The sequence below is a fragment of the Pholcus phalangioides genome, unplaced genomic scaffold (assembly GCF_987345545.1).
Source record: "Pholcus phalangioides strain wild (caught in Gottingen) unplaced genomic scaffold, Ppha-v1.0 ptg000032l_1, whole genome shotgun sequence".
Lineage (NCBI taxonomy): Eukaryota > Metazoa > Arthropoda > Arachnida > Araneae > Pholcidae > Pholcus > Pholcus phalangioides.
Genome location: NW_028301622.1, coordinates 10,300,660 through 10,324,817, shown reverse-complemented (window position 1 = coordinate 10,324,817; position 24,158 = coordinate 10,300,660).

Genomic DNA, 24,158 nt, shown 5'->3' with positions numbered 1-24,158 from the left:
CCCCAGACGAACACGGGTTCTCCTCAGCAACGATGGTAGTGACGAATCTTGGGAGAGAGAGTAAATAAAAAAAAAAAAAAACTATGTCAACGGGTGATGGGAAATTCTTTTCGATAACGTCGATCGATAGTTGTCGCATCGGTCGGTATGCTTCCAAAAGAGCTCTTTGCTACTCTTGATACGTCAAAGTCATATCAGGTACGAGCTGGTAGAATCCAGCGTTTTCGACTCGGGGGGGGGGCCGATTTCGTTCGCGCGATCGATTCTGTTCAACAGATGGCGCTGCGAAAGTTTCTCCAGACATTTCTCTCGCTGAAAGAAAGTCGAATTCTCGTGACCGCATTGCCGCGGATTTATGTTTGCAGTTTTGTCTACTCGGTCTGGCACCTCCACTCCGACCTGTCCGGCTTGGGAAACCCTTGAAGTGGCTCTTAACCACTGCCGGCATAGCTCGAAGTCTTCATCGGTGCACTCAAGCCCCCTCGCCGCGACAAGGCGTAGACTAGAGGAGGAAAACGGGGGAAGGGAGGCCCGACAACCCACCTCTCTCTTCCCCCTATGATCCCGGCTAGGTCTTAAAGCCGGGCAGGCAGTCAGTTATCTGCACGACGCGTACGATCGACCGCGCTTCACTTAGTCAGTCCTAGAGGCTCTGACTCTTGCCAACAAATCAGCGTAGTATTCGAGGTAGGATCCGTCCGAGATCTCTTCAGCGACGTCTTTTCCGCTACCCTCGGCATCCAGCCTGGCCAGCAACGCGGACTTGGCGTTCACGTCCTCGAAAGACTCGATGTAAGTTTTCTTCCGAGGCTGCTGGCGGGGAGGACATTTACGAGACTTGCTCTCGACCCTCTTGGCTACCGGGCGCTCGGGCCTCCTACCCGCTGGGGTGGGGATTTTCGAGCGTGCACCGTTAACCGGACGAGGCTTGCGCGAGAGCATTTTCCGTTCGTCGCCCTTCTTCTTGTCCTTAGCCGTTCTCTCCACCAGGAAAGTAGCGTTCATAACATCTGTCTTCTCGATCACGAACGTTGAGTTGAGCGATCGATCAGCAGATGAAGGGAGAGGCCACGGTACCAAAGCAAGAGAAGGCTCGATCGCACGACGATCCCGTTCCTCGCCCTTCACCCGGTTCTCGTCGATGCTGAGGACTGCATTTTCGATCGCGAGCGTTCGTTCGAAAACGAAACAGTCAGAGGTCGAAAAAGCAGGCCAAGGCACCAGTGCAAGTTCGGGTGAAGGCTCGATACGGTCCTCGACATCGTAACGGTAGACATCGCTAACCCTCCCTGGAACGTGCGCCCCTACCAGAAGATCGGCGAGAAAATCCGAATAGGTGAGCGACGGCACGAGTGACAGGTCGAGTTCAGCAGATCCATTCGAGACGAGAGGTAACAACCTACGCCCCTCCGACTGACGGCGGCGGTTCATCTTCGGAACAACAGCCGGAGCAGAGTTCCGCTTCCAGAACCACCAGAAGCAAGATACGAATGCCACGAAAAAACCGAAGAGATACATCACGACACGTTAATACGAGGCGTACAAATAACGATGCACACAAATTAAAAGAGCCGGCCCGCGATTCCGTATATCCGAGAAAAACACGCAGAGAGACAGAAAGGCGAAAGCCGAGAAAGAGTGAGCCTCTCGCATTCCTTATATACCCTAGCGTCGAGGAAAATATTCCAATTATTTCGTGGAATAATCCAGTGATTTCGTGGAAAATTTTGAAACGTTTTCTTGGAAATGGCGAATTTTTTCGTGGAAAAAAAAAGAAAAACACTACGACGGGTATCCCCCTCCCCTAATGGAGAGCTGAGGAATGTTCTGCTCGCGCGCGCGTTCCGTACGCAAATATTCCAATTATTTCGTGGAATATTCCAGTCAGTTCGTAGAAAATTTTGAAACGTTTTCCTGGAAATGGCGAATTTTTTCGTGGAAAAAAAAGTACGACGGGTATCCCCCTCCCCTAATGGCAAGTTAAGGAATGTTCTGCTCGCCTTCCGTGCGCACAAATCTCGTTCGGAAAGAACTCGCGCAGAGAAAAACAGCAAGCACGTTGGTATAGAAGTTTTTGAAAAGGGAGTTGGAGGGTGAATATGTATTTTCGAACTGCTCGTACGAAATATTTATTCGCCAGTCGCGAAAGCAGGGAAAAATGTCTCCTTACGATTGATGTAAGCCGACTGCAATTTTCTCAAAAATAACAAGAGACCAAGTGTCACGTAAACATCCCCAGACGAACACGGGTTCTCCTCAGCAACGATGGTAGTGACGAATCTTGGGAGAGAGAGTAAATAAAAAAAAAAAAAAACTATGTCCACGGGTGATGGGAAATTCTTTTCGATAACGTCGATCGATAGTTGTCGCATCGGTCGGTATGCTTCCAAAAGAGCTCTTTGCTACTCTTGATACGTCAAAGTCATATCAGGTACGAGCTGGTAGAATCCAGCGTTTTCGACTCGGGGGGGGTGGCCGATTTCGTTCGCGCGATCGATTCTGTTCAACAGATGGCGCTGCGAAAGTTTCTCCAGACATTTCTCTCGCTGAAAGAAAGTCGAATTCTCGTGACCGCATTGCCGCGGATTTATGTTTGCAGTTTTGTCTACTCGGTCTGGCACCTCCACTCCGACCTGTCCGGCTTGGGAAACCCTTGAAGTGGCTCTTAACCACTGCCGGCATAGCTCGAAGTCTTCATCGGTGCACTCAAGCCCCCTCGCCGCGACAAGGCGTAGACTAGAGGAGGAAAACGGGGGAAGGGAGGCCCGACAACCCACCTCTCTCTTCCCCCTATGATCCCGGCTAGGTCTTAAAGCCGGGCAGGCAGTCAGTTATCTGCACGACGCGTACGATCGACCGCGCTTCACTTAGTCAGTCCTAGAGGCTCTGACTCTTGCCAACAAATCAGCGTAGTATTCGAGGTAGGATCCGTCCGAGATCTCTTCAGCGACGTCTTTTCCGCTACCCTCGGCATCCAGCCTGGCCAGCAACGCGGACTTGGCGTTCACGTCCTCGAAAGACTCGATGTAAGTTTTCTTCCGAGGCTGCTGGCGGGGAGGACATTTACGAGACTTGCTCTCGACCCTCTTGGCTACCGGGCGCTCGGGCCTCCTACCCGCTGGGGTGGGGATTTTCGAGCGTGCACCGTTAACCGGACGAGGCTTGCGCGAGAGCATTTTCCGTTCGTCGCCCTTCTTCTTGTCCTTAGCCGTTCTCTCCACCACGAAAGTAGCGTTCATAACATCTGTCTTCTCGATCACGAACGTTGAGTTGAGCGATCGATCAGCAGATGAAGGGAGAGGCCACGGTACCAAAGCAAGAGAAGGCTCGATCGCACGACGATCCCGTTCCTCGCCCTTCACCCGGTTCTCGTCGATGCTGAGGACTGCATTTTCGATCGCGAGCGTTCGTTCGAAAACGAAACAGTCAGAGGTCGAAAAAGCAGGCCAAGGCACCAGTGTAAGTTCGGGTGAAGGCTCGATACGGTCCTCGACATCGTAACGGTAGACATCGCTAACCCTCCCTGGAACGTGCGCCCCTACCAGAAGATCGGCGAGAAAATCCGAATAGGTGAGCGACGGCACGAGTGACAGGTCGAGTTCAGCAGATCCATTCGAGACGAGAGGTAACAACCTACGCCCCTCCGACTGACGGCGGCGGTTCATCTTCGGAACAACAGCCGGAGCAGAGTTCCGCTTCCAGAACCACCAGAAGCAAGATACGAATGCCACGAAAAAACCGAAGAGATACATCACGACACGTTAATACGAGGCGTACAAATAACGATGCACACAAATTAAAAGAGCCGGCCCGCGATTCCGTATATCCGAGAAAAACACGCAGAGAGACAGAAAGGCGAAAGCCGAGAAAGAGTGAGCCTCTCGCATTCCTTATATACCCTAGCGTCGAGGAAAATATTCCAATTATTTCGTGGAATAATCCAGTGATTTCGTGGAAAATTTTGAAACGTTTTCTTGGAAATGGCGAATTTTTTCGTGGAAAAAAAAAGAAAAACACTACGACGGGTATCCCCCTCCCCTAATGGAGAGCTGAGGAATGTTCTGCTCGCGCGCGCGTTCCGTACGCAAATATTCCAATTATTTCGTGGAATATTCCAGTCAGTTCGTAGAAAATTTTGAAACGTTTTCCTGGAAATGGCGAATTTTTTCGTGGAAAAAAAAGTACGACGGGTATCCCCCTCCCCTAATGGCAAGTTAAGGAATGTTCTGCTCGCCTTCCGTGCGCACAAATCTCGTTCGGAAAGAACTCGCGCAGAGAAAAACAGCAAGCACGTTGGTATAGAAGTTTTTGAAAAGGGAGTTGGAGGGTGAATATGTATTTTCGAACTGCTCGTACGAAATATTTATTCGCCAGTCGCGAAAGCAGGGAAAAATGTCTCCTTACGATTGATGTAAGCCGACTGCAATTTTCTCAAAAATAACAAGAGACCAAGTGTCACGTAAACATCCCCAGACGAACACGGGTTCTCCTCAGCAACGATGGTAGTGACGAATCTTGGGAGAGAGAGTAAATAAAAAAAAAAAAAACTATGTCCACGGGTGATGGGAAATTCTTTTCGATAACGTCGATCGATAGTTGTCGCATCGGTCGGTATGCTTCCAAAAGAGCTATTTGCTACTCTTGATACGTCAAAGTCATATCAGGTACGAGCTGGTAGAATCCAGCGTTTTCGACTCGGGGGGGGGGGGGCCGATTTCGTTCGCGCGATCGATTCTGTTCAACAGATGCGCTGCGAAAGTTTCTCCAGACATTTCTCTCGCTGAAAGAAAGTCGAATTCTCGTGACCGCATTGCCGCGGATTTATGTTTGCAGTTTTGTCTACTCGGTCTGGCACCTCCACTCCGACCTGTCCGGCTTGGGAAACCCTTGAAGTGGCTCTTAACCACTGCCGGCATAGCTCGAAGTCTTCATCGGTGCACTCAAGCCCCCTCGCCGCGACAAGGCGTAGACTAGAGGAGGAAAACGGGGGAAGGGAGGCCCGACAACCCACCTCTCTCTTCCCCCTATGATCCCGGCTAGGTCTTAAAGCCGGGCAGGCAGTCAGTTATCTGCACGACGCGTACGATCGACCGCGCTTCACTTAGTCAGTCCTAGAGGCTCTGACTCTTGCCAACAAATCAGCGTAGTATTCGAGGTAGGATCCGTCCGAGATCTCTTCAGCGACGTCTTTTCCGCTACCCTCGGCATCCAGCCTGGCCAGCAACGCGGACTTGGCGTTCACGTCCTCGAAAGACTCGATGTAAGTTTTCTTCCGAGGCTGCTGGCGGGGAGGACATTTACGAGACTTGCTCTCGACCCTCTTGGCTACCGGGCGCTCGGGCCTCCTACCCGCTGGGGTGGGGATTTTCGAGCGTGCACCGTTAACCGGACGAGGCTTGCGCGAGAGCATTTTCCGTTCGTCGCCCTTCTTCTTGTCCTTAGCCGTTCTCTCCACCAGGAAAGTAGCGTTCATAACATCTGTCTTCTCGATCACGAACGTTGAGTTGAGCGATCGATCAGCAGATGAAGGGAGAGGCCACGGTACCAAAGCAAGAGAAGGCTCGATCGCACGACGATCCCGTTCCTCGCCCTTCACCCGGTTCTCGTCGATGCTGAGGACTGCATTTTCGATCGCGAGCGTTCGTTCGAAAACGAAACAGTCAGAGGTCGAAAAAGCAGGCCAAGGCACCAGTGCAAGTTCGGGTGAAGGCTCGATACGGTCCTCGACATCGTAACGGTAGACATCGCTAACCCTCCCTGGAACGTGCGCCCCTACCAGAAGATCGGCGAGAAAATCCGAATAGGTGAGCGACGGCACGAGTGACAGGTCGAGTTCAGCAGATCCATTCGAGACGAGAGGTAACAACCTACGCCCCTCCGACTGACGGCGGCGGTTCATCTTCGGAACAACAGCCGGAGCAGAGTTCCGCTTCCAGAACCACCAGAAGCAAGATACGAATGCCACGAAAAAACCGAAGAGATACATCACGACACGTTAATACGAGGCGTACAAATAACGATGCACACAAATTAAAAGAGCCGGCCCGCGATTCCGTATATCCGAGAAAAACACGCAGAGAGACAGAAAGGCGAAAGCCGAGAAAGAGTGAGCCTCTCGCATTCCTTATATACCCTAGCGTCGAGGAAAATATTCCAATTATTTCGTGGAATAATCCAGTGATTTCGTGGAAAATTTTGAAACGTTTTCTTGGAAATGGCGAATTTTTTCGTGGAAAAAAAAAGAAAAACACTACGACGGGTATCCCCCTCCCCTAATGGAGAGCTGAGGAATGTTCTGCTCGCGCGCGCGTTCCGTACGCAAATATTCCAATTATTTCGTGGAATATTCCAGTCAGTTCGTAGAAAATTTTGAAACGTTTTCCTGGAAATGGCGAATTTTTTCGTGGAAAAAAAAGTACGACGGGTATCCCCCTCCCCTAATGGCAAGTTAAGGAATGTTCTGCTCGCCTTCCGTGCGCACAAATCTCGTTCGGAAAGAACTCGCGCAGAGAAAAACAGCAAGCACGTTGGTATAGAAGTTTTTGAAAAGGGAGTTGGAGGGTGAATATGTATTTTCGAACTGCTCGTACGAAATATTTATTCGCCAGTCGCGAAAGCAGGGAAAAATGTCTCCTTACGATTGATGTAAGCCGACTGCAATTTTCTCAAAAATAACAAGAGACCAAGTGTCACGTAAACATCCCCAGACGAACACGGGTTCTCCTCAGCAACGATGGTAGTGACGAATCTTGGGAGAGAGAGTAAATAAAAAAAAAAAAAACTATGTCCACGGGTGATGGGAAATTCTTTTCGATAACGTCGATCGATAGTTGTCGCATCGGTCGGTATTCTCCCAAAAGAGCTCTTTGCTACTCTTGATACGTCAAAGTCATATCAGGTACGAGCTGGTAGAATCCAGCGTTTTCGACTCGGGGGGGGGGGCGATTTCGTTCGCGCGATCGATTCTGTTCAACAGATGGCGCTGCGAAAGTTTCTCCAGACATTTCTCTCGCTGAAAGAAAGTCGAATTCTCGTGACCGCATTGCCGCGGATTTATGTTTGCAGTTTTGTCTACTCGGTCTGGCACCTCCACTCCGACCTGTCCGGCTTGGGAAACCCTTGAAGTGGCTCTTAACCACTGCCGGCATAGCTCGAAGTCTTCATCGGTGCACTCAAGCCCCCTCGCCGCGACAAGGCGTAGACTAGAGGAGGAAAACGGGGGAAGGGAGGCCCGACAACCCACCTCTCTCTTCCCCCTATGATCCCGGCTAGGTCTTAAAGCCGGGCAGGCAGTCAGTTATCTGCACGACGCGTACGATCGACCGCGCTTCACTTAGTCAGTCCTAGAGGCTCTGACACTTGCCAACAAATCAGCGTAGTATTCGAGGTAGGATCCGTCCGAGATCTCTTCAGCGACGTCTTTTCCGCTACCCTCGGCATCCAGCCTGGCCAGCAACGCGGACTTGGCGTTCACGTCCTCGAAAGACTCGATGTAAGTTTTCTTCCGAGGCTGCTGGCGGGGAGGACATTTACGAGACTTGCTCTCGACCCTCTTGGCTACCGGGCGCTCGGGCCTCCTACCCGCTGGGGTGGGGATTTTCGAGCGTGCACCGTTAACCGGACGAGGCTTGCGCGAGAGCATTTTCCGTTCGTCGCCCTTCTTCTTGTCCTTAGCCGTTCTCTCCACCATGAAAGTAGCGTTCATAACATCTGTCTTCTCGATCACGAACGTTGAGTTGAGCGATCGATCAGCAGATGAAGGGAGAGGCCACGGTACCAAAGCAAGAGAAGGCTCGATCGCACGACGATCCCATTCCTCGCCCTTCACCCGGTTCTCGTCGATGCTGAGGACTGCATTTTCGATCGCGAGCGTTCGTTCGAAAACGAAACAGTCAGAGGTCGAAAAAGCAGGCCAAGGCACCAGTGCAAGTTCGGGTGAAGGCTCGATACGGTCCTCGACATCGTAACGGTAGACATCGCTAACCCTCCCTGGAACGTGCGCCCCTACCAGAAGATCGGCGAGAAAATCCGAATAGGTGAGCGACGGCACGAGTGACAGGTCGAGTTCAGCAGATCCATTCGAGACGAGAGGTAACAACCTACGCCCCTCCGACTGACGGCGGCGGTTCATCTTCGGAACAACAGCCGGAGCAGAGTTCCGCTTCCAGAACCACCAGAAGCAAGATACGAATGCCACGAAAAAACCGAAGAGATACATCACGACACGTTAATACGAGGCGTACAAATAACGATGCACACAAATTAAAAGAGCCGGCCCGCGATTCCGTATATCCGAGAAAAACACGCAGAGAGACAGAAAGGCGAAAGCCGAGAAAGAGTGAGCCTCTCGCATTCCTTATATACCCTAGCGTCGAGGAAAATATTCCAATTATTTCGTGGAATAATCCAGTGATTTCGTGGAAAATTTTGAAACGTTTTCTTGGAAATGGCGAATTTTTTCGTGGAAAAAAAAAGAAAAACACTACGACGGGTATCCCCCTCCCCTAATGGAGAGCTGAGGAATGTTCTGCTCGCGCGCGCGTTCCGTACGCAAATATTCCAATTATTTCGTGGAATATTCCAGTCAGTTCGTAGAAAATTTTGAAACGTTTTCCTGGAAATGGCGAATTTTTTCGTGGAAAAAAAAGTACGACGGGTATCCCCCTCCCCTAATGGCAAGTTAAGGAATGTTCTGCTCGCCTTCCGTGCGCACAAATCTCGTTCGGAAAGAACTCGCGCAGAGAAAAACAGCAAGCACGTTGGTATAGAAGTTTTTGAAAAGGGAGTTGGAGGGTGAATATGTATTTTCGAACTGCTCGTACGAAATATTTATTCGCCAGTCGCGAAAGCAGGGAAAAATGTCTCCTTACGATTGATGTAAGCCGACTGCAATTTTCTCAAAAATAACAAGAGACCAAGTGTCACGTAAACATCCCCAGACGAACACGGGTTCTCCTCAGCAACGATGGTAGTGACGAATCTTGGGAGAGAGAGTAAATAAAAAAAAAAAAAAACTATGTCCACGGGTGATGGGAAATTCTTTTCGATAACGTCGATCGATAGTTGTCGCATCGGTCGGTATGCTTCCAAAAGAGCTCTTTGCTACTCTTGATACGTCAAAGTCATATCAGGTACGAGCTGGTAGAATCCAGCGTTTTCGACTCGGGGGGGGGGGGGCCGATTTCGTTCGCGCGATCGATTCTGTTCAACAGATGGCGCTGCGAAAGTTTCTCCAGACATTTCTCTCGCTGAAAGAAAGTCGAATTCTCGTGACCGCATTGCCGCGGATTTGTGTTTGCAGTTTTGTCTACTCGGTCTGGCACCTCCACTCCGACCTGTCCGGCTTGGGAAACCCTTGAAGTGGCTCTTAACCACTGCCGGCATAGCTCGAAGTCTTCATCGGTGCACTCAAGCCCCCTCGCCGCGACAAGGCGTAGACTAGAGGAGGAAAACGGGGGAAGGGAGGCCCGACAACCCACCTCTCTCTTCCCCCTATGATCCCGGCTAGGTCTTAAAGCCGGGCAGGCAGTCAGTTATCTGCACGACGCGTACGATCGACCGCGCTTCACTTAGTCAGTCCTAGAGGCTCTGACTCTTGCCAACAAATCAGCGTAGTATTCGAGGTAGGATCCGTCCGAGATCTCTTCAGCGACGTCTTTTCCGCTACCCTCGGCATCCAGCCTGGCCAGCAACGCGGACTTGGCGTTCACGTCCTCGAAAGACTCGATGTAAGTTTTCTTCCGAGGCTGCTGGCGGGGAGGACATTTACGAGACTTGCTCTCGACCCTCTTGGCTACCGGGCGCTCGGGCCTCCTACCCGCTGGGGTGGGGATTTTCGAGCGTGCACCGTTAACCGGACGAGGCTTGCGCGAGAGCATTTTCCGTTCGTCGCCCTTCTTCTTGTCCTTAGCCGTTCTCTCCACCACGAAAGTAGCGTTCATAACATCTGTCTTCTCGATCACGAACGTTGAGTTGAGCGATCGATCAGCAGATGAAGGGAGAGGCCACGGTACCAAAGCAAGAGAAGGCTCGATCGCACGACGATCCCGTTCCTCGCCCTTCACCCGGTTCTCGTCGATGCTGAGGACTGCATTTTCGATCGCGAGCGTTCGTTCGAAAACGAAACAGTCAGAGGTCGAAAAAGCAGGCCAAGGCACCAGTGCAAGTTCGGGTGAAGGCTCGATACGGTCCTCGACATCGTAACGGTAGACATCGCTAACCCTCCCTGGAACGTGCGCCCCTACCAGAAGATCGGCGAGAAAATCCGAATAGGTGAGCGACGGCACGAGTGACAGGTCGAGTTCAGCAGATCCATTCGAGACGAGAGGTAACAACCTACGCCCCTCCGACTGACGGCGGCGGTTCGTCTTCGGAACAACAGCCGGAGCAGAGTTCCGCTTCCAGAACCACCAGAAGCAAGATACGAATGCCACGAAAAAACCGAAGAGATACATCACGACACGTTAATACGAGGCGTACAAATAACGATGCACACAAATTAAAAGAGCCGGCCCGCGATTCCGTATATCCGAGAAAAACACGCAGAGAGACAGAAAGGCGAAAGCCGAGGAAGAGTGAGCCTCTCGCATTCCTTATATACCCTAGCGTCGAGGAAAATATTCCAATTATTTCGTGGAATAATCCAGTGATTTCGTGGAAAATTTTGAAACGTTTTCTTGGAAATGGCGAATTTTTTCGTGGAAAAAAAAAGAAAAACACTACGACGGGTATCGCCCTCCCCTAATGGAGAGCTGAGGAATGTTCTGCTCGCGCGCGCGTTCCGTACGCAAATATTCCAATTATTTCGTGGAATATTCCAGTCAGTTCGTAGAAAATTTTGAAACGTTTTCCTGGAAATGGCGAATTTTTTCGTGGAAAAAAAAGTACGACGGGTATCCCCCTCCCCTAATGGCAAGTTAAGGAATGTTCTGCTCGCCTTCCGTGCGCACAAATCTCGTTCGGAAAGAACTCGCGCAGAGAAAAACAGCAAGCACGTTGGTATAGAAGTTTTTGAAAAGGGAGTTGGAGGGTGAATATGTATTTTCGAACTGCTCGTACGAAATATTTATTCGCCAGTCGCGAAAGCAGGGAAAAATGTCTCCTTACGATTGATGTAAGCCGACTGCAATTTTCTCAAAAATAACAAGAGACCAAGTGTCACGTAAACATCCCCAGACGAACACGGGTTCTCCTCAGCAACGATGGTAGTGACGAATCTTGGGAGAGAGAGTAAATAAAAAAAAAAAAAAACTATGTCCACGGGTGATGGGAAATTCTTTTCGATAACGTCGATCGATAGTTGTCGCATCGGTCGGTATGCTTCCAAAAGAGCTCTTTGCTACTCTTGATACGTCAAAGTCATATCAGGTACGAGCTGGTAGAATCCAGCGTTTTCGACTCGGGGGGGGGGCCGATTTCGTTCGCGCGATCGATTCTGTTCAACAGATGGCGCTGCGAAAGTTTCTCCAGACATTTCTCTCGCTGAAAGAAAGTCGAATTCTCGTGACCGCATTGCCGCGGATTTGTGTTTGCAGTTTTGTCTACTCGGTCTGGCACCTCCACTCCGACCTGTCCGGCTTGGGAAACCCTTGAAGTGGCTCTTAACCACTGCCGGCATAGCTCGAAGTCTTCATCGGTGCACTCAAGCCCCCTCGCCGCGACAAGGCGTAGACTAGAGGAGGAAAACGGGGGAAGGGAGGCCCGACAACCCACCTCTCTCTTCCCCCTATGATCCCGGCTAGGTCTTAAAGCCGGGCAGGCAGTCAGTTATCTGCACGACGCGTACGATCGACCGCGCTTCACTTAGTCAGTCCTAGAGGCTCTGACTCTTGCCAACAAATCAGCGTAGTATTCGAGGTAGGATCCGTCCGAGATCTCTTCAGCGACGTCTTTTCCGCTACCCTCGGCATCCAGCCTGGCCAGCAACGCGGACTTGGCGTTCACGTCCTCGAAAGACTCGATGTAAGTTTTCTTCCGAGGCTGCTGGCGGGGAGGACATTTACGAGACTTGCTCTCGACCCTCTTGGCTACCGGGCGCTCGGGCCTCCTACCCGCTGGGGTGGGGATTTTCGAGCGTGCGCCGTTAACCGGACGAGGCTTGCGCGAGAGCATTTTCCGTTCGTCGCCCTTCTTCTTGTCCTTAGCCGTTCTCTCCACCACGAAAGTAGCGTTCATAACATCTGTCTTCTCGATCACGAACGTTGAGTTGAGCGATCGATCAGCAGATGAAGGGAGAGGCCACGGTACCAAAGCAAGAGAAGGCTCGATCGCACGACGATCCCGTTCCTCGCCCTTCACCCGGTTCTCGTCGATGCTGAGGACTGCATTTTCGATCGCGAGCGTTCGTTCGAAAACGAAACAGTCAGAGGTCGAAAAAGCAGGCCAAGGCACCAGTGCAAGTTCGGGTGAAGGCTCGATACGGTCCTCGACATCGTAACGGTAGACATCGCTAACCCTCCCTGGAACGTGCGCCCCTACCAGAAGATCGGCGAGAAAATCCGAATAGGTGAGCGACGGCACGAGTGACAGGTCGAGTTCAGCAGATCCATTCGAGACGAGAGGTAACAACCTACGCCCCTCCGACTGACGGCGGCGGTTCGTCTTCGGAACAACAGCCGGAGCAGAGTTCCGCTTCCAGAACCACCAGAAGCAAGATACGAATGCCACGAAAAAACCGAAGAGATACATCACGACACGTTAATACGAGGCGTACAAATAACGATGCACACAAATTAAAAGAGCCGGCCCGCGATTCCGTATATCCGAGAAAAACACGCAGAGAGACAGAAAGGCGAAAGCCGAGGAAGAGTGAGCCTCTCGCATTCCTTATATACCCTAGCGTCGAGGAAAATATTCCAATTATTTCGTGGAATAATCCAGTGATTTCGTGGAAAATTTTGAAACGTTTTCTTGGAAATGGCGAATTTTTTCGTGGAAAAAAAAAGAAAAACACTACGACGGGTATCGCCCTCCCCTAATGGAGAGCTGAGGAATGTTCTGCTCGCGCGCGCGTTCCGTACGCAAATATTCCAATTATTTCGTGGAATATTCCAGTCAGTTCGTAGAAAATTTTGAAACGTTTTCCTGGAAATGGCGAATTTTTTCGTGGAAAAAAAAGTACGACGGGTATCCCCCTCCCCTAATGGCAAGTTAAGGAATGTTCTGCTCGCCTTCCGTGCGCACAAATCTCGTTCGGAAAGAACTCGCGCAGAGAAAAACAGCAAGCACGTTGGTATAGAAGTTTTTGAAAAGGGAGTTGGAGGGTGAATATGTATTTTCGAACTGCTCGTACGAAATATTTATTCGCCAGTCGCGAAAGCAGGGAAAAATGTCTCCTTACGATTGATGTAAGCCGACTGCAATTTTCTCAAAAATAACAAGAGACCAAGTGTCACGTAAACATCCCCAGACGAACACGGGTTCTCCTCAGCAACGATGGTAGTGACGAATCTTGGGAGAGAGAGTAAATAAAAAAAAAAAAAAACTATGTCCACGGGTGATGGGAAATTCTTTTCGATAACGTCGATCGATAGTTGTCGCATCGGTCGGTATTCTCCCAAAAGAGCTCTTTGCTACTCTTGATACGTCAAAGTCATATCAGGTACGAGCTGGTAGAATCCAGCGTTTTCGACTCGGGGGGGGGGGCGATTTCGTTCGCGCGATCGATTCTGTTCAACAGATGGCGCTGCGAAAGTTTCTCCAGACATTTCTCTCGCTGAAAGAAAGTCGAATTCTCGTGACCGCATTGCCGCGGATTTGTGTTTGCAGTTTTGTCTACTCGGTCTGGCTCCTCCACTCCGACCTGTTCGGCTTGGGAAACCCTTGAAGTGGCTCTTAACCACTGCCGGCATAGCTCGAAGTCTTCATCGGTGCACTCAAGCCCCCTCGCCGCGACAAGGCGTAGACTAGAGGAGGAAAACGGGGGAAGGGAGGCCCGACAACCCACCTCTCTCTTCCCCCTATGATCCCGGCTAGGTCTTAAAGCCGGGCAGGCAGTCAGTTATCTGCACGACGCGTACGATCGACCGCGCTTCACTTAGTCAGTCCTAGAGGCTCTGACTCTTGCCAACAAATCAGCGTAGTATTCGAGGTAGGATCCGTCCGAGATCTCTTCAGCGACGTCTTTTCCGCTACCCTCGGCATCCAGCCTGGCCAGCAACGCGGACTTGGCGTTCACGTCCTCGAAAGACTCGATGTAAGTTTTCTTCCGAGGCTGCTGGCGGGGAGGACATTTACGAGACTTGCTCTCGACCCTCTTGGCTACCGGGCGCTCGGGCCTCCTACCCGCTGGGGTGGGGATTTTCGAGCGTGCGCCGTTAACCGGACGAGGCTTGCGCGAGAGCATTTTCCGTTCGTCGCCCTTCTTCTTGTCCTTAGCCGTTCTCTCCACCACGAAAGTAGCGTTCATAACATCTGTCTTCTCGATCACGAACGTTGAGTTGAGCGATCGATCAGCAGATGAAGGGAGAGGCCACGGTACCAAAGCAAGAGAAGGCTCGATCGCACGACGATCCCGTTCCTCGCCCTTCACCCGGTTCTCGTCGATGCTGAGGACTGCATTTTCGATCGCGAGCGTTCGTTCGAAAACGAAACAGTCAGAGGTCGAAAAAGCAGGCCAAGGCACCAGTGCAAGTTCGGGTGAAGGCTCGATACGGTCCTCGACATCGTAACGGTAGACATCGCTAACCCTCCCTGGAACGTGCGCCCCTACCAGAAGATCGGCGAGAAAATCCGAATAGGTGAGCGACGGCACGAGTGACAGGTCGAGTTCAGCAGATCCATTCGAGACGAGAGGTAACAACCTACGCCCCTCCGACTGACGGCGGCGGTTCGTCTTCGGAACAACAGCCGGAGCAGAGTTCCGCTTCCAGAACCACCAGAAGCAAGATACGAATGCCACGAAAAAACCGAAGAGATACATCACGACACGTTAATACGAGGCGTACAAATAACGATGCACACAAATTAAAAGAGCCGGCCCGCGATTCCGTATATCCGAGAAAAACACGCAGAGAGACAGAAAGGCGAAAGCCGAGGAAGAGTGAGCCTCTCGCATTCCTTATATACCCTAGCGTCGAGGAAAATATTCCAATTATTTCGTGGAATAATCCAGTGATTTCGTGGAAAATTTTGAAACGTTTTCTTGGAAATGGCGAATTTTTTCGTGGAAAAAAAAAGAAAAACACTACGACGGGTATCCCCCTCCCCTAATGGAGAGCTGAGGAATGTTCTGCTCGCGCGCGCGTTCCGTACGCAAATATTCCAATTATTTCGTGGAATATTCCAGTCAGTTCGTAGAAAATTTTGAAACGTTTTCCTGGAAATGGCGAATTTTTTCGTGGAAAAAAAAGTACGACGGGTATCCCCCTCCCCTAATGGCAAGTTAAGGAATGTTCTGCTCGCCTTCCGTGCGCACAAATCTCGTTCGGAAAGAACTCGCGCAGAGAAAAACAGCAAGCACGTTGGTATAGAAGTTTTTGAAAAGGGAGTTGGAGGGTGAATATGTATTTTCGAACTGCTCGTACGAAATATTTATTCGCCAGTCGCGAAAGCAGGGAAAAATGTCTCCTTACGATTGATGTAAGCCGACTGCAATTTTCTCAAAAATAACAAGAGACCAAGTGTCACGTAAACATCCCCAGACGAACACGGGTTCTCCTCAGCAACGATGGTAGTGACGAATCTTGGGAGAGAGAGTAAATAAAAAAAAAAAAAAACTATGTCCACGGGTGATGGGAAATTCTTTTCGATAACGTCGATCGATAGTTGTCGCATCGGTCGGTATGCTTCCAAAAGAGCTCTTTGCTACTCTTGATACGTCAAAGTCATATCAGGTACGAGCTGGTAGAATCCAGCGTTTTCGACTCGGGGGGGGGGGGCCGATTTCGTTCGCGCGATCGATTCTGTTCAACAGATGGCGCTGCGAAAGTTTCTCCAGACATTTCTCTCGCTGAAAGAAAGTCGAATTCTCGTGACCGCATTGCCGCGGATTTGTGTTTGCAGTTTTGTCTACTCGGTCTGGCACCTCCACTCCGACCTGTCCGGCTTGGGAAACCCTTGAAGTGGCTCTTAACCACTGCCGGCATAGCTCGAAGTCTTCATCGGTGCACTCAAGCCCCCTCGCCGCGACAAGGCGTAGACTAGAGGAGGAAAACGGGGGAAGGGAGGCCCGACAACCCACCTCTCTCTTCCCCCTATGATCCCGGCTAGGTCTTAAAGCCGGGCAGGCAGTCAGTTATCTGCACGACGCGTACGATCGACCGCGCTTCACTTAGTCAGTCCTAGAGGCTCTGACTCTTGCCAACAAATCAGCGTAGTATTCGAGGTAGGATCCGTCCGAGATCTCTTCAGCGACGTCTTTTCCGCTACCCTCGGCATCCAGCCTGGCCAGCAACGCGGACTTGGCGTTCACGTCCTCGAAAGACTCGATGTAAGTTTTCTTCCGAGGCTGCTGGCGGGGAGGACATTTACGAGACTTGCTCTCGACCCTCTTGGCTACCGGGCGCTCGGGCCTCCTACCCGCTGGGGTGGGGATTTTCGAGCGTGCACCGTTAACCGGACGAGGCTTGCGCGAGAGCATTTTCCGTTCGTCGCCCTTCTTCTTGTCCTTAGCCGTTCTCTCCACCACGAAAGTAGCGTTCATAACATCTGTCTTCTCGATCACGAACGTTGAGTTGAGCGATCGATCAGCAGATGAAGGGAGAGGCCACGGTACCAAAGCAAGAGAAGGCTCGATCGCACGACGATCCCGTTCCTCGCCCTTCACCCGGTTCTCGTCGATGCTGAGGACTGCATTTTCGATCGCGAGCGTTCGTTCGAAAACGAAACAGTCAGAGGTCGAAAAAGCAGGCCAAGGCACCAGTGCAAGTTCGGGTGAAGGCTCGATACGGTCCTCGACATCGTAACGGTAGACATCGCTAACCCTCCCTGGAACGTGCGCCCCTACCAGAAGATCGGCGAGAAAATCCGAATAGGTGAGCGACGGCACGAGTGACAGGTCGAGTTCAGCAGATCCATTCGAGACGAGAGGTAACAACCTACGCCCCTCCGACTGACGGCGGCGGTTCGTCTTCGGAACAACAGCCGGAGCAGAGTTCCGCTTCCAGAACCACCAGAAGCAAGATACGAATGCCACGAAAAAACCGAAGAGATACATCACGACACGTTAATACGAGGCGTACAAATAACGATGCACACAAATTAAAAGAGCCGGCCCGCGATTCCGTATATCCGAGAAAAACACGCAGAGAGACAGAAAGGCGAAAGCCGAGGAAGAGTGAGCCTCTCGCATTCCTTATATACCCTAGCGTCGAGGAAAATATTCCAATTATTTCGTGGAATAATCCAGTGATTTCGTGGAAAATTTTGAAACGTTTTCTTGGAAATGGCGAATTTTTTCGTGGAAAAAAAAAGAAAAACACTACGACGGGTATCGCCCTCCCCTAATGGAGAGCTGAGGAATGTTCTGCTCGCGCGCGCGTTCCGTACGCAAATATTCCAATTATTTCGTGGAATATTCCAGTCAGTTCGTAGAAAATTTTGAAACGTTTTCCTGGAAATGGCGAATTTTTTCGTGGAAAAAAAAGTACGACGGGTATCCCCCTCCCCTAATGGCAAGTTAAGGAATGTTCTGCTCGCCTTCCGTGCGCACAAATCTCGTTCGGAAAGAACTCGCGCAGAGAAAAACAGCAAGCACGTTGGTATAGAAGTTTTTGAAAAGGGAGTTGGAGGGTGAATATGTATTTTCGAACTGCTCGTACGAAATATTTATTCGCCAGTCGCGAAAGCAGGGAAAAATGTCTCCTTACGATTGATGTAAGCCGACTGCAATTTTCTCAAAAATAACAAGAGACCAAGTGTCACGTAAACATCCCCAGACGAACACGGGTTCTCCTCAGCAACGATGGTAGTGACGAATCTTGGGAGAGAGAGTAAATAAAAAAAAAAAAAAACTATGTCCACGGGTGATGGGAAATTCTTTTCGATAACGTCGATCGATAGTTGTCGCATCGGTCGGTATGCTTCCAAAAGAGCTCTTTGCTACTCTTGATACGTCAAAGTCATATCAGGTACGAGCTGGTAGAATCCAGCGTTTTCGACTCGGGGGGGGGGGGGCCGATTTCGTTCGCGCGATCGATTCTGTTCAACAGATGGCGCTGCGAAAGTTTCTCCAGACATTTCTCTCGCTGAAAGAAAGTCGAATTCTCGTGACCGCATTGCCGCGGATTTGTGTTTGCAGTTTTGTCTACTCGGTCTGGCACCTCCACTCCGACCTGTCCGGCTTGGGAAACCCTTGAAGTGGCTCTTAACCACTGCCGGCATAGCTCGAAGTCTTCATCGGTGCACTCAAGCCCCCTCGCCGCGACAAGGCGTAGACTAGAGGAGGAAAACGGGGGAAGGGAGGCCCGACAACCCACCTCTCTCTTCCCCCTATGATCCCGGCTAGGTCTTAAAGCCGGGCAGGCAGTCAGTTATCTGCACGACGCGTACGATCGACCGCGCTTCACTTAGTCAGTCCTAGAGGCTCTGACTCTTGCCAACAAATCAGCGTAGTATTCGAGGTAGGATCCGTCCGAGATCTCTTCAGCGACGTCTTTTCCGCTACCCTCGGCATCCAGCCTGGCCAGCAACGCGGACTTGGCGTTCACGTCCTCGAAAGACTCGATGTAAGTTTTCTTCCGAGGCTGCTGGCGGGGAGGACATTTACGAGACTTGCTCTCGACCCTCTTGGCTACCGGGCGCTCGGGCCTCCTACCCGCTGGGGTGGGGATTTTCGAGCGTGCACCGTTAACCGGACGAGGCTTGCGCGAGAGCATTTTCCGTTCGTCGCCCTTCTTCTTGTCCTTAGCCGTTCTCTCCACCACGAAAGTAGCGTTCATAACATCTGTCTTCTCGATCACGAACGTTGAGTTGAGCGATCGATCAGCAGATGAAGGGAGAGGCCACGGTACCAAAGCAAGAGAAGGCTCGATCGCACGACGATCCCGTTCCTCGCCCTTCACCCGGTTCTCGTCGATGCTGAGGACTGCATTTTCGATCGCGAGCGTTCGTTCGAAAACGAAACAGTCAGAGGTCGAAAAAGCAGGCCAAGGCACCAGTGCAAGTTCGGGTGAAGGCTCGATACGGTCCTCGACATCGTAACGGTAGACATCGCTAACCCTCCCTGGAACGTGCGCCCCTACCAGAAGATCGGCGAGAAAATCCGAATAGGTGAGCGACGGCACGAGTGACAGGTCGAGTTCAGCAGATCCATTCGAGACGAGAGGTAACAACCTACGCCCCTCCGACTGACGGCGGCGGTTCGTCTTCGGAACAACAGCCGGAGCAGAGTTCCGCTTCCAGAACCACCAGAAGCAAGATACGAATGCCACGAAAAAACCGAAGAGATACATCACGACACGTTAATACGAGGCGTACAAATAACGATGCACACAAATTAAAAGAGCCGGCCCGCGATTCCGTATATCCGAGAAAAACACGCAGAGAGACAGAAAGGCGAAAGCCGAGGAAGAGTGAGCCTCTCGCATTCCTTATATACCCTAGCGTCGAGGAAAATATTCCAATTATTTCGTGGAATAATCCAGTGATTTCGTGGAAAATTTTGAAACGTTTTCTTGGAAATGGCGAATTTTTTCGTGGAAAAAAAAAGAAAAACACTACGACGGGTATCCCCCTCCCCTAATGGAGAGCTGAGGAATGTTCTGCTCGCGCGCGCGTTCCGTACGCAAATATTCCAATTATTTCGTGGAATATTCCAGTCAGTTCGTAGAAAATTTTGAAACGTTTTCCTGGAAATGGCGAATTTTTTCGTGGAAAAAAAAGTACGACGGGTATCCCCCTCCCCTAATGGCAAGTTAAGGAATGTTCTGCTCGCCTTCCGTGCGCACAAATCTCGTTCGGAAAGAACTCGCGCAGAGAAAAACAGCAAGCACGTTGGTATAGAAGTTTTTGAAAAGGGAGTTGGAGGGTGAATATGTATTTTCGAACTGCTCGTACGAAATATTTATTCGCCAGTCGCGAAAGCAGGGAAAAATGTCTCCTTACGATTGATGTAAGCCGACTGCAATTTTCTCAAAAATAACAAGAGACCAAGTGTCACGTAAACATCCCCAGACGAACACGGGTTCTCCTCAGCAACGATGGTAGTGACGAATCTTGGGAGAGAGAGTAAATAAAAAAAAAAAAAAACTATGTCCACGGGTGATGGGAAATTCTTTTCGATAACGTCGATCGATAGTTGTCGCATCGGTCGGTATGCTTCCAAAAGAGCTCTTTGCTACTCTTGATACGTCAAAGTCATATCAGGTACGAGCTGGTAGAATCCAGCGTTTTCGACTCGGGGGGGGGGGGCCGATTTCGTTCGCGCGATCGATTCTGTTCAACAGATGGCGCTGCGAAAGTTTCTCCAGACATTTCTCTCGCTGAAAGAAAGTCGAATTCTCGTGACCGCATTGCCGCGGATTTGTGTTTGCAGTTTTGTCTACTCGGTCTGGCACCTCCACTCCGACCTGTCCGGCTTGGGAAACCCTTGAAGTGGCTCTTAACCACTGCCGGCATAGCTCGAAGTCTTCATCGGTGCACTCAAGCCCCCTCGCCGCGACAAGGCGTAGACTAGAGGAGGAAAACGGGGGAAGGGAGGCCCGACAACCCACCTCTCTCTTCCCCCTATGATCCCGGCTAGGTCTTAAAGCCGGGCAGGCAGTCAGTTATCTGCACGACGCGTACGATCGACCGCGCTTCACTTAGTCAGTCCTAGAGGCTCTGACTCTTGCCAACAAATCAGCGTAGTATTCGAGGTAGGATCCGTCCGAGATCTCTTCAGCGACGTCTTTTCCGCTACCCTCGGCATCCAGCCTGGCCAGCAACGCGGACTTGGCGTTCACGTCCTCGAAAGACTCGATGTAAGTTTTCTTCCGAGGCTGCTGGCGGGGAGGACATTTACGAGACTTGCTCTCGACCCTCTTGGCTACCGGGCGCTCGGGCCTCCTACCCGCTGGGGTGGGGATTTTCGAGCGTGCACCGTTAACCGGACGAGGCTTGCGCGAGAGCATTTTCCGTTCGTCGCCCTTCTTCTTGTCCTTAGCCGTTCTCTCCACCACGAAAGTAGCGTTCATAACATCTGTCTTCTCGATCACGAACGTTGAGTTGAGCGATCGATCAGCAGATGAAGGGAGAGGCCACGGTACCAAAGCAAGAGAAGGCTCGATCGCACGACGATCCCGTTCCTCGCCCTTCACCCGGTTCTCGTCGATGCTGAGGACTGCATTTTCGATCGCGAGCGTTCGTTCGAAAACGAAACAGTCAGAGGTCGAAAAAGCAGGCCAAGGCACCAGTGCAAGTTCGGGTGAAGGCTCGATACGGTCCTCGACATCGTAACGGTAGACATCGCTAACCCTCCCTGGAACGTGCGCCCCTACCAGAAGATCGGCGAGAAAATCCGAATAGGTGAGCGACGGCACGAGTGACAGGTCGAGTTCAGCAGATCCATTCGAGACGAGAGGTAACAACCTACGCCCCTCCGACTGACGGCGGCGGTTCGTCTTCGGAACAACAGCCGGAGCAGAGTTCCGCTTCCAGAACCACCAGAAGCAAGATACGAATGCCACGAAAAAACCGAAGAGATACATCACGACACGTTAATACGAGGCGTACAAATAACGATGCACACAAATTAAAAGAGCCGGCCCGCGATTCCGTATATCCGAGAAAAACACGCAGAGAGACAGAAAGGCGAAAGCCGAGGAAGAGTGAGCCTCTCGCATTCCTTATATACCCTAGCGTCGAGGAAAATATTCCAATTATTTCGTGGAATAATCCAGTGATTTCGTGGAAAATTTTGAAACGTTTTCTTGGAAATGGCGAATTTTTTCGTGGAAAAAAAAAGAAAAACACTACGACGGGTATCGCCCTCCCCTAATGGAGAGCTGAGGAATGTTCTGCTCGCGCGCGCGTTCCGTACGCAAATATTCCAATTATTTCGTGGAATATTCCAGTCAGTTCGTAGAAAATTTTGAAACGTTTTCCTGGAAATGGCGAATTTTTTCGTGGAAAAAAAAGTACGACGGGTATCCCCCTCCCCTAATGGCAAGTTAAGGAATGTTCTGCTCGCCTTCCGTGCGCACAAATCTCGTTCGGAAAGAACTCGCGCAGAGAAAAACAGCAAGCACGTTGGTATAGAAGTTTTTGAAAAGGGAGTTGGAGGGTGAATATGTATTTTCGAACTGCTCGTACGAAATATTTATTCGCCAGTCGCGAAAGCAGGGAAAAATGTCTCCTTACGATTGATGTAAGCCGACTGCAATTTTCTCAAAAATAACAAGAGACCAAGTGTCACGTAAACATCCCCAGACGAACACGGGTTCTCCTCAGCAACGATGGTAGTGACGAATCTTGGGAGAGAGAGTAAATAAAAAAAAAAAAAAACTATGTCCACGGGTGATGGGAAATTCTTTTCGATAACGTCGATCGATAGTTGTCGCATCGGTCGGTATGCTTCCAAAAGAGCTCTTTGCTACTCTTGATACGTCAAAGTCATATCAGGTACGAGCTGGTAGAATCCAGCGTTTTCGACTCGGGGGGGGGGGGGCCGATTTCGTTCGCGCGATCGATTCTGTTCAACAGATGGCGCTGCGAAAGTTTCTCCAGACATTTCTCTCGCTGAAAGAAAGTCGAATTCTCGTGACCGCATTGCCGCGGATTTGTGTTTGCAGTTTTGTCTACTCGGTCTGGCACCTCCACTCCGACCTGTCCGGCTTGGGAAACCCTTGAAGTGGCTCTTAACCACTGCCGGCATAGCTCGAAGTCTTCATCGGTGCACTCAAGCCCCCTCGCCGCGACAAGGCGTAGACTAGAGGAGGAAAACGGGGGAAGGGAGGCCCGACAACCCACCTCTCTCTTCCCCCTATGATCCCGGCTAGGTCTTAAAGCCGGGCAGGCAGTCAGTTATCTGCACGACGCGTACGATCGACCGCGCTTCACTTAGTCAGTCCTAGAGGCTCTGACTCTTGCCAACAAATCAGCGTAGTATTCGAGGTAGGATCCGTCCGAGATCTCTTCAGCGACGTCTTTTCCGCTACCCTCGGCATCCAGCCTGGCCAGCAACGCGGACTTGGCGTTCACGTCCTCGAAAGACTCGATGTAAGTTTTCTTCCGAGGCTGCTGGCGGGGAGGACATTTACGAGACTTGCTCTCGACCCTCTTGGCTACCGGGCGCTCGGGCCTCCTACCCGCTGGGGTGGGGATTTTCGAGCGTGCACCGTTAACCGGACGAGGCTTGCGCGAGAGCATTTTCCGTTCGTCGCCCTTCTTCTTGTCCTTAGCCGTTCTCTCCACCACGAAAGTAGCGTTCATAACATCTGTCTTCTCGATCACGAACGTTGAGTTGAGCGATCGATCAGCAGATGAAGGGAGAGGCCACGGTACCAAAGCAAGAGAAGGCTCGATCGCACGACGATCCCGTTCCTCGCCCTTCACCCGGTTCTCGTCGATGCTGAGGACTGCATTTTCGATCGCGAGCGTTCGTTCGAAAACGAAACAGTCAGAGGTCGAAAAAGCAGGCCAAGGCACCAGTGCAAGTTCGGGTGAAGGCTCGATACGGTCCTCGACATCGTAACGGTAGACATCGCTAACCCTCCCTGGAACGTGCGCCCCTACCAGAAGATCGGCGAGAAAATCCGAATAGGTGAGCGACGGCACGAGTGACAGGTCGAGTTCAGCAGATCCATTCGAGACGAGAGGTAACAACCTACGCCCCTCCGACTGACGGCGGCGGTTCGTCTTCGGAACAACAGCCGGAGCAGAGTTCCGCTTCCAGAACCACCAGAAGCAAGATACGAATGCCACGAAAAAACCGAAGAGATACATCACGACACGTTAATACGAGGCGTACAAATAACGATGCACACAAATTAAAAGAGCCGGCCCGCGATTCCGTATATCCGAGAAAAACACGCAGAGAGACAGAAAGGCGAAAGCCGAGGAAGAGTGAGCCTCTCGCATTCCTTATATACCCTAGCGTCGAGGAAAATATTCCAATTATTTCGTGGAATAATCCAGTGATTTCGTGGAAAATTTTGAAACGTTTTCTTGGAAATGGCGAATTTTTTCGTGGAAAAAAAAAGAAAAACACTACGACGGGTATCCCCCTCCCCTAATGGAGA